This window comes from Quercus suber, unplaced genomic scaffold (genome assembly GCF_002906115.3).
Source record: "Quercus suber isolate HL8 unplaced genomic scaffold, Cork oak 2.0 scaffold_404, whole genome shotgun sequence".
Taxonomy (NCBI): domain Eukaryota; kingdom Viridiplantae; phylum Streptophyta; class Magnoliopsida; order Fagales; family Fagaceae; genus Quercus; species Quercus suber.
Genome location: NW_027069855.1, coordinates 454,028 through 462,884, shown reverse-complemented (window position 1 = coordinate 462,884; position 8,857 = coordinate 454,028). Strand labels below are relative to the sequence as shown.

Here is an 8,857-nt window from a genome sequence, read left to right as displayed (position 1 = left end):
AAAAAAAAAAAAAAAAACCCAGTTTTAAAATCAGTGCAAGGCAATTAAGTGGTGAGAATTAGAGGCAGTAATTCAGACTTGGATCCAAGAACTTTAGCCTTTGTGTCTGGGAAGAATTCTATCCCAGGTAGCTCTTTGACCTCTCCTTTTTCAGTGATTTGAATGGGATAACTGAGCAAATGGCCTGACAAGTAATGGTCCAGTGTCTCACTAGAGTAGAGGTCCCAATACTTTCTGGCAATTTGGTTCACTCTTTGGACACATTCCACACTTTCTGGATGGAGAAAGGAGTTATCTAGCATGCCTAAGTGCATTAACCAGAAAGCCTTTTGAAGCTCCTTGTTCTTGGGATCCAGCTCTAATTCCTCATTAAACGAATATGCAGATTTCACAAAATCCTGCAACATCGTAAAATGACACTCATCATCAGATAATGAAATATCAATTTTGAGTAGGATAAACTTGGAATTAACAAAAAAGAAAATATTCACATACTTTTAATAACTTGTATGCTACACCTTCCCTGTAGTATGCCTTCGGCCAGTCCGGCCTTAATGCAATACAAGTCTCAGCATCAGATAAAGCACAACTTCCTACATTCAAGCGAGCCAACACAAACTTTGGTTCAATAGCATAGTAGCATCAGAGGGGTCTGCATTTATTGCCTACAATTTTCCAAGAGAGCAATTGGAAATCTATTATTTTATTGTTTTCCTTTAAAATAAGTACAGGTCTCTGTTAACCTCTGTATACCAACAAATCGCACCAAGATAATCCTTTCTCTTAAAAGCGTCTTCTCCCTTGGATTTTAAGGTCAAAAAGTTCTCCTTTAACTTTCGGTTCATCTGCAAGAAATCAAGTGAAAGTCAAGAAAAAAAGTTGGAGGGAAATGTTTAGTATAGGAGTCGAGCAATGCACATGATAATTTTAGCTGATTTTGATTGCCTATGGCCAATTAGACTTTACCCTCATAATAGCCTATTCAACCAAAGATCTTATACAGACCATTGTAATAATCACATTACACCCAAAAAAAATGAAGATGACACAAATAACTACAGGGAAGGCATCCAAATGAGAATTCTACAAAGTGTGTTTTCTATCTAATCATACAAGATTGTGTACATCCTATAGCTCTAAGGTCAAAATAATGGAGAGCAACCATGGGTTTAATAACTCTTGGTTGCCTTCAGTATGTTTTCATCTAATACTACAAGATTTCCCTCAAAATCTCATGATCTTAATAGTGGAGTTATCTACCATGCCTAAGCTTAAATATGCATTTTAAATTGTGTCCATGACTCCATTATCCCTGCTTCAACCATCTTGTAAGAAGCAACACCAAACCTTTTAGATTACTAAGATATAACTTACTTATAGATTTAATCGCAGAATATACTAGGTTCACCTTCACAGCTCAAAGAATAATAAAGTACATGGCCTTTGGAGCTATGCAGTTATAATCAGTTTTGGAAACAAAGCCAAATTCCTTACCATATGATATATACATCTTAAAATCTCCAATTTTTAGAAAGGGTAGCATTGAGCGGGTAGAGAACAAAATAGTACCACTTTAAACAGGCTTAGAGACAGAAACTTACCCCAAAAGATTGAACTTCTGATGGAACCGTTGATTTTAGAACTCCCACTTCTAAGAAACCTGCCAACAGTAACTTGCGCTCAAGAGCAGAGGTTATCTGTAAGAAAATCCTATTAAAATCTAGGGTAAAATATCATTTTCGTCCCTAAACTATCACAAAAGTTCGTTTTTCATCCCTAAACTTTTAAAAGTTCGTTTTTCGTCCCTAAACTATCACAAAAGTTCGTTTTTCGTCCTTAAACTTTCAAAAGTTCTATTTTCGTCCCTAAACTTTTCTGAACGTATTGATTTTCGTCCCTCTGTTTGACGGAGTGCTGACGTGGCCTTGACTGAGTGCGGATGTGGGAGGGACGAAAATCAATACATTTGGAAAAGTTCAGGGACGAAAATAGAACTTTTGAGAGTTTAGGGACGAAAAACGAACTTTTGTGATAGTTTAGGGACGAAAAATGAACTTTTGAAAGTTTAGGGACGAAAAATGAACTTTTGTGATAGTTTAAGGACGAAAATGATATTTTACCCTAAAATCTATCACTTCAAACTAATTTCATATAATCACAAAACTTCAAACTAATTACCTTATCTGTTTCTCCAACAGTAGACTGAGGATTCTTATGAACTAGGATTGTCCCAACAGGCTTCAATACTCTTAAGATCTCCTCAAACAACCGGTCAGTGGGAAAAATAAGTTGCTCAATCCAAATATGGTCTTGAATTTCAAAATTATTGTTGGAAAAATAATATTCTATGCTCCCCTCTTTATCAACATCTACAAGTATGAACATGAACATGTAAACATACAGCACATCATCATCTCAATCCTTTGTTCAAAAATTGGCATAAAAAGACTTTTAATACTTGATCATGTGGATGGCTCATTATAGACACATCAAAATTGTAAGAGGGAATGTGAAATGAGTCATGGCAAATGGAGCATGCAATTGAAAATAGTTTTGATTACAAACTTTGAACAGATCAAGTCATTGAAATAATCTCAGACTTTAAACAATCAGATTGTGTGTGTGTGTGTAAGTCACATGCTAATACGATGGTATCTAACATGCAATTTTAAGGAGAGCTCATAAAAAGTACCTAATTAAGGAACTATCTTTTAGCAAAGAGACAGAGCCACAAATCATGGGTCTCTTGAGAATGAAACAATCACAGCAAAGGAGATACCTTACTCATACATTTACAAAAGAAGGGAAAAAAAAAATGCAAACTCATGAAATTATTCAAGGAAAAAAGAGCACTATTTCTAAGTTAGCAAATTACATTTTTAGAAAAGTTGACAAGATGGTAATGACGAAAACGCTTGTATCATATCCACCACTTAATTAGTTGGAGCATGCAGTCACAATGATCATATTGATTCATGCCCCTCTAACTAAAAGGGTCTATTTAATCCAACACCTTATTCTATTTTCCATATAAACAAAGAAGCACAATCTAGATCTGTAAAACATAAATGTTAAATAAATTCATATTTATCAGGATAGTTTTTTTTTTTTTTTTTAAAAACAATAATAATTTTGAGAGACCTGTTGATACCACTAATCCCAGGTAAAATCAGCAAAATTAAGTCAAACCCATAACTACAATAGTAAAATACCATGTAATTGATATAAAAGATCCCCTTTTTATCACATACACACTTTTAGCGGGTTTTGAATTGGCAAAATTGTGTTAGTTTCTTGGTAACAAGAAAAGCAAAGAAAGAAAGAAAGTAAGCCAGCCCAAACCATAGCGTAAAAACTAATTCATGGGTCAAAATCTGAGAGTGACACATTCTACATTAGAAAAAAAAAAAAAAGACTAACACCCACAAAATCCAAAATTGAAACCCAAAAGAAAGATCACCAAAATTCAAATTAATTCCATGTTTTGAAACAAACCTAAAGGAAATCAAAGTACAGTGGGTGAGGTAATATGGTAAATAGAGAAATTAAAAAAAAAAAAGCAAAGAAAACAAATATAGAGAATAATGTACTTCAACTGGGATCGAAAGGTGGTGGTGGTGGAGTTGGTGGTGGCGGAGGAGGAGTAGGGTCGGCCTGAGTCGAATCCGGCTGAGGCGGGGCGGCAGGAGTTGGCTGAGACGGCGTAACAGGAGGAAATTGGTTCCAATTTTTGCTTCTGCTACTGCTCTGCTGCCGCTGCCCCGGTCCTTTAGTCGCTTTTCACTTTTGGTTTTTTTTGGTGTCTTGCCGCGCAGTTGTGTGTTGTCAGTTGGCATGAGTTGGGAGTGTTAGAGGGAAAAGTGAAAATTTAGAAGGAAAGGGGAATTGTGTTCCGAGGGAAAAGGGATAAAAATTTTGAGGGAAAGGGGAACTGATGGAAATGTGGCGCTAAGGTTTAAAGATTTATAAGAAATAATTATATAGAGGTGTTGGGCATGGAGCTATCTTCTTTTGGTCTTAATGGCTCTCTTTGGTGTTTTATTTTATTTGGGACTAAACTGCATGTAGTTTTTTTTTTTTTTTTTTGGAGAAAGCACTGCATGTAGTGAATGTCCCACCTACACTAGTGTATGCACTAGTTTACTTTCTATGACTATATTTGGTATTCGTTAAAAGATTTTTATTGTTACGAGCTCAAAAAAAAGTTTTATAAGAAATTGCGTGTTATAAGAATTTTTTTTTTTTGTTAATTTAAATTTTAGAATATATGTAGCGGCATGTGGTTTGAAGTTTATAAGGTTTAAAGTTTAAATAATTAGTATAATTTTTTATAATTAACAAGAATAAATAGGAGTATGTATATGAAATACATAGGATAATTAATGAAATAAATTAGATATAATTCATAAATTGAATAGTTCCCCAAAATTAGATAATAAAAAAGATTATATGTCATATGTTAAAAGAACAATATGAAATCTCCACAGTGAGCTATATCGAATATAGTTCAGCTATTAAATATTAAAACAAATGATGGGTTTGCTTATATGTAAAAATGGTTTAATTTGAGCTCGATTTGGTTGTTCAATTGAGCTTAAATTTCATCAACACCAATATTTTACCATGCTATGCAAATTCAATGGTAAGAATTGGAATCTAAATTGGCGCATGAAGGTCAAATGTCATGTGCCCGTACTTTGATCAGTCCACTCTCGCAATCAAACTATTTAATCACACCCTAATTTCACCAATACCCATTCTTTACCGTGCTCTTCCCATCCAATGGTTGGACTTTGAATTTGGTGCCATTTTCAAAACTGTCAAATTCTAGACCCATGCCCTTGCAAGGCTAGCCTAAGGCCCCCACCACAAAAGGCTCAAAATTTTAATCTTAAGAAAAAAGGCGTTGTCCCCTGTTATAAAAGGCTCAAAATTTTATAAAATTATATATGTATGTGTATATGTATGTATGTATATATTTGTAGGTGTGTGTGTGTGTGTGTATATAATGGTTGTTTATTATTATTAGTGATACTAAGGATAACACAAATTTACTATAGGATTACAAATTGACATGTTACCTATCACAAAAAAGAATTTAAACATTCATAATTAGGTTGTTGAAGTTTATCAATCATAATCATTTTCATATTATATTGTGAACATTTTTTAGTACCACTAATGCATTTTTCCGTTTCATTTCTATCAAAACTTCCAAAATACAAGACCAATAGCAACCTAACCCAATTGAAGCCCTAAAATGTTTCAAAAAAATGTTACAAATGTGTTAAATCACCAATTATAGATTAATCTCTCTCTCTCTCTCTCTCTCTCTCTCTCTCTCTCAAAAACAAGTAATAAAATTAAAAATTAGATTACAATTTTACTTAACTATACATTGTCATATATCCAAAATAAAATATCTTTTTTTAATTGACATATATATTTATTTCTTTTTGTGGGGGGTAAAAGCCCAATTTTATGTATTGGGCCTAGGGCCCTATTTGAAGATCACTGTGTGTCCGAAGAGAAGAAATTGGTTGAGAAGGAGTCCATGTGAAAGAAATATACCTGGAAACGAATGAGGAGTGTATTCCGAAGAGATCACCAGTGGTCCGAAGAGATCATTCTCCTCAGATACAAAGAGGCTTGGTCAAGCAGATACCTGAGAGGTTCAAGTAATCTTTCCAATGATTTCGATGATAAGGATAGGCTTCAGGCACGTATCGAGATGATAGGAACGGAAAAATATCTAGAAGACAAGCTGCAACCACCACATTAAATGCATTGCAGCTGCTTTTCTAGCTGCATTAATATGGAGAAGACCCCTGAACAGTATAATCTCAACTACCACCACTCACAGAGAGCTAAAGAAGATACCTGATGGGAAATGTACTCAAGTGGATGCTTAGATGAAGAACAAGTGGACGATGAAGATGATGGGAGAGGGTGCTATATAAAGAGAAGAGGCCTCTGATAATGAAAAAAAAAAAAAAAAGAAAGAGAAGAAGAGAACAACTTTACTGTAACTCTAAGAGTTGTAATCACCTTTCATTAAATAATACACCTCTTCGGACATTCATTTGTTGAGTTTTCAAGTGTGATTTTATGTTAGTTCATCCTTTAATACCATAGTTAACTATTGTTTAATTCACAACCAGCCTAACTCTTTCACACATTCTCTACAAATTCATTGTTTTGGGTTCATTGGGCTCATAATCCAAACTTTTTGGGCTTGGACTACAAAAACTGACCCTGCACTTTTTATTAAAATTTATGGTTGAACTATGATATTAAATTCTCTATATGAAATTAACATTAGTTAAGTTGGTATTATTCTTCAAATTAAGTATTTAATATTGCATCAAATTAACCTTGATTTGATTAGTATTAAATAATTTTATTTAATTAATATCTACATATAAAATGCTTCACATGAATTTTCGTCTTAAACCCCAAATTATGTTGAGCTGCTTTTGCACCCCTATACCTATCCCCTAATGAAAAACTTTGACTATCTTGACCAAAAAATCCAATATACATCCTTTAAAATTTTGTTTAAAATCCTTTTTTTTTTTTTTAATTTTTTATATTGACTTTTGAAAAATCTCTTTTAATGACAAGATGCTAGTAGGCATCCCATGGATCACACATAAGAGTGACCGAGGTAGCCCTCACACATTGAGATTTTTATTTTATCTCGACGTTAACCCTCGCTAGTCATGGGTTTTTTAAAAAGAATTTAAAGTAAGGACATTTTCCCCCTCTAAAATCAAAACCATTTATATCTTTTTTGATACAAAAACCATTTATATCTAAGCACATGTATTATTCTAAATGCATATGTAGGGGGTTTGGGCTCAGAAGGCTCGCATAGGCCCACTTAATTAGAACCCAAAATAAGGCCCAAGGCCCATTGGAACAATTCGTTATGGCACGCGTAGGGGGAGTTAACCCCGAACCTTATCATAGTAAGCCCAACCCTATGGTCAAGGTGAGGCAAAGGGCCACCACCCCGAGGGAGTTTTAGGTGGTTGGCCTAAATATTGATGGGCAATGAGGGAAGTGAGTAAAAGGCACGAACATGGCTAGGTCAATGACCAAGGGCTGGTTGTGTCATTGGGGAAGTTCACCGCCTAACACTCTTTAACGTTTGGAACAAGTACCAAGGGAATCCTTTAAAGATGTAAGGATCCCTTGGGATTCTGATGAACATGGGAATATGTGTGAAGTGGGGCAAATAATGATGATTACCTCACTAACAAGAGACTATAAGAGGAAGAAGTGGGTAAAGGAACAAGGTTGGGAAAACATTCTGAGAAAAGAGATATAGAAGGAGTATACTGGGAAACACAAGGGAACGAAGGGAAAACACAGTGAGGGAGGTGCATTAAGGCTAGGAGAAGGCAAACCAGGTGAAACTTAGAGCCCAATTGGTAGGATTGTGACAAACCCCACATACAAATTAATTGGAGACCCAAATACCATCGTTTAAGCAGGATTTGGTGCTCACAACATGTATGAGATCATGGGACATATGTCCTCAAGATTGGGCAAGTGTCTTATTTAATCTATGTTGCACACTTCTAAAGGGGCAATCAAAATTAGGTCTTGAATATGGTCAAGCCCCTAGTGATGAAAAAAAATGAGGGAGAGTGAATTGAGATGCTTTGATCATGTTCATACGTGGGTAGCTTATGCATTAGTAAAAAAGAGCGAGTTCATTCAAGTTGAGCAATCAAAAAAGGGCCGAGGAAGACCAAAAATATCATTAGAAGAAATAGTAAAACATGACATGTCAATTAAAGTTTTTTTTTTTTTTTAATTTTTTTTAGAAAAATAAACAAACTAAAGTTAATTTCACCAATCATGATATGCCATATATTTGATTTTTTTTTTCAATTAAAAAATTTAGTTTTATTATAAAGAAAGTTAAATAAATACATAGCAAGTTTTGATTATAGGAACATAAAAAATAGTAGTACAAGGACTTATATTGGAAGTCTAAAACTTGTTACATAGTGTCTGCAACTACTAATAATGTCATCACTAAATTTTGGACTTTACGGCCTTTTGTGATTAAAATTTTGGATTAATGAGTTTGCCAAGTATTTATATCTTTTTATTTAAGTCAAGTATAAATAAGATTGATACTCTCTCATAGAAAAAGTATAAATAATATTTCTTCTAAAAATAAAAGTATAAATAAGATGGACTTTAAATACTTCAAACCATAAATTATTTTGAAAGATAGTCCCCCTCTAAATAAACATGTTGTATATCTATTTCTTTGGCAAAATTTAACTCAGGTACATCTACAATTGCCTATGTATATATATCATGAGGCAAATGATATATATATATATATATATTTTTTTTTTTTTGAGAAAGGTAAATGATATCTTTACCTTAATATAAAAAAATATATATATATGCATCTATTCCCAAAACTGGGCATATCTTAAAAAATATATATATATATATATATATATATGCATCTATTCCCAAAACTGGGCATATCTATAAGTTAAAAATATAATAATAAATAAGAGCATTCATAGAATCACAATCAATATAGTATATGCCAAATGTAAGGAAAAAGTATTTCCGAGTCATGCTACCCCTTAAGAGCTCTCTAGAGCTCTCCCGTGAAGAAGTAGCAGAACTAAGCCGTAGTACTAAGAAAGTCAAGGAATACCACTCAAATGAACCTCTCGCTGAACCCAGATAGCAAGGGAATGGTGCCGTCACTCCTCCTGGAGGTAATGTGTCTAGCTTATCCTTTAAGGAAAAGCTTATAGGTGAAATACCTGGAGCTTATATCCAAGCATTTGATTTTTTTGAATATATTGAAAAT

General features: G+C 33.8%; 1 non-coding gene across 1 annotated transcript; it reads right to left on the bottom strand.

Annotated features, from left to right (window-relative positions):
• Nucleotides 1-8: 8 nt before the first annotated feature.
• LOC111986319 (uncharacterized) lies at nt 9-3,941 on the bottom strand. The gene is made up of 5 exons (XR_010624109.1): nt 3,591-3,941; nt 2,179-2,369; nt 1,602-1,697; nt 496-845; nt 9-398 (listed from the first exon to the last, which is right to left on the bottom strand). It is a non-coding gene; the product is annotated as an uncharacterized LOC111986319 (transcript).
• Nucleotides 3,942-8,857: the final 4,916 nt, after the last annotated feature.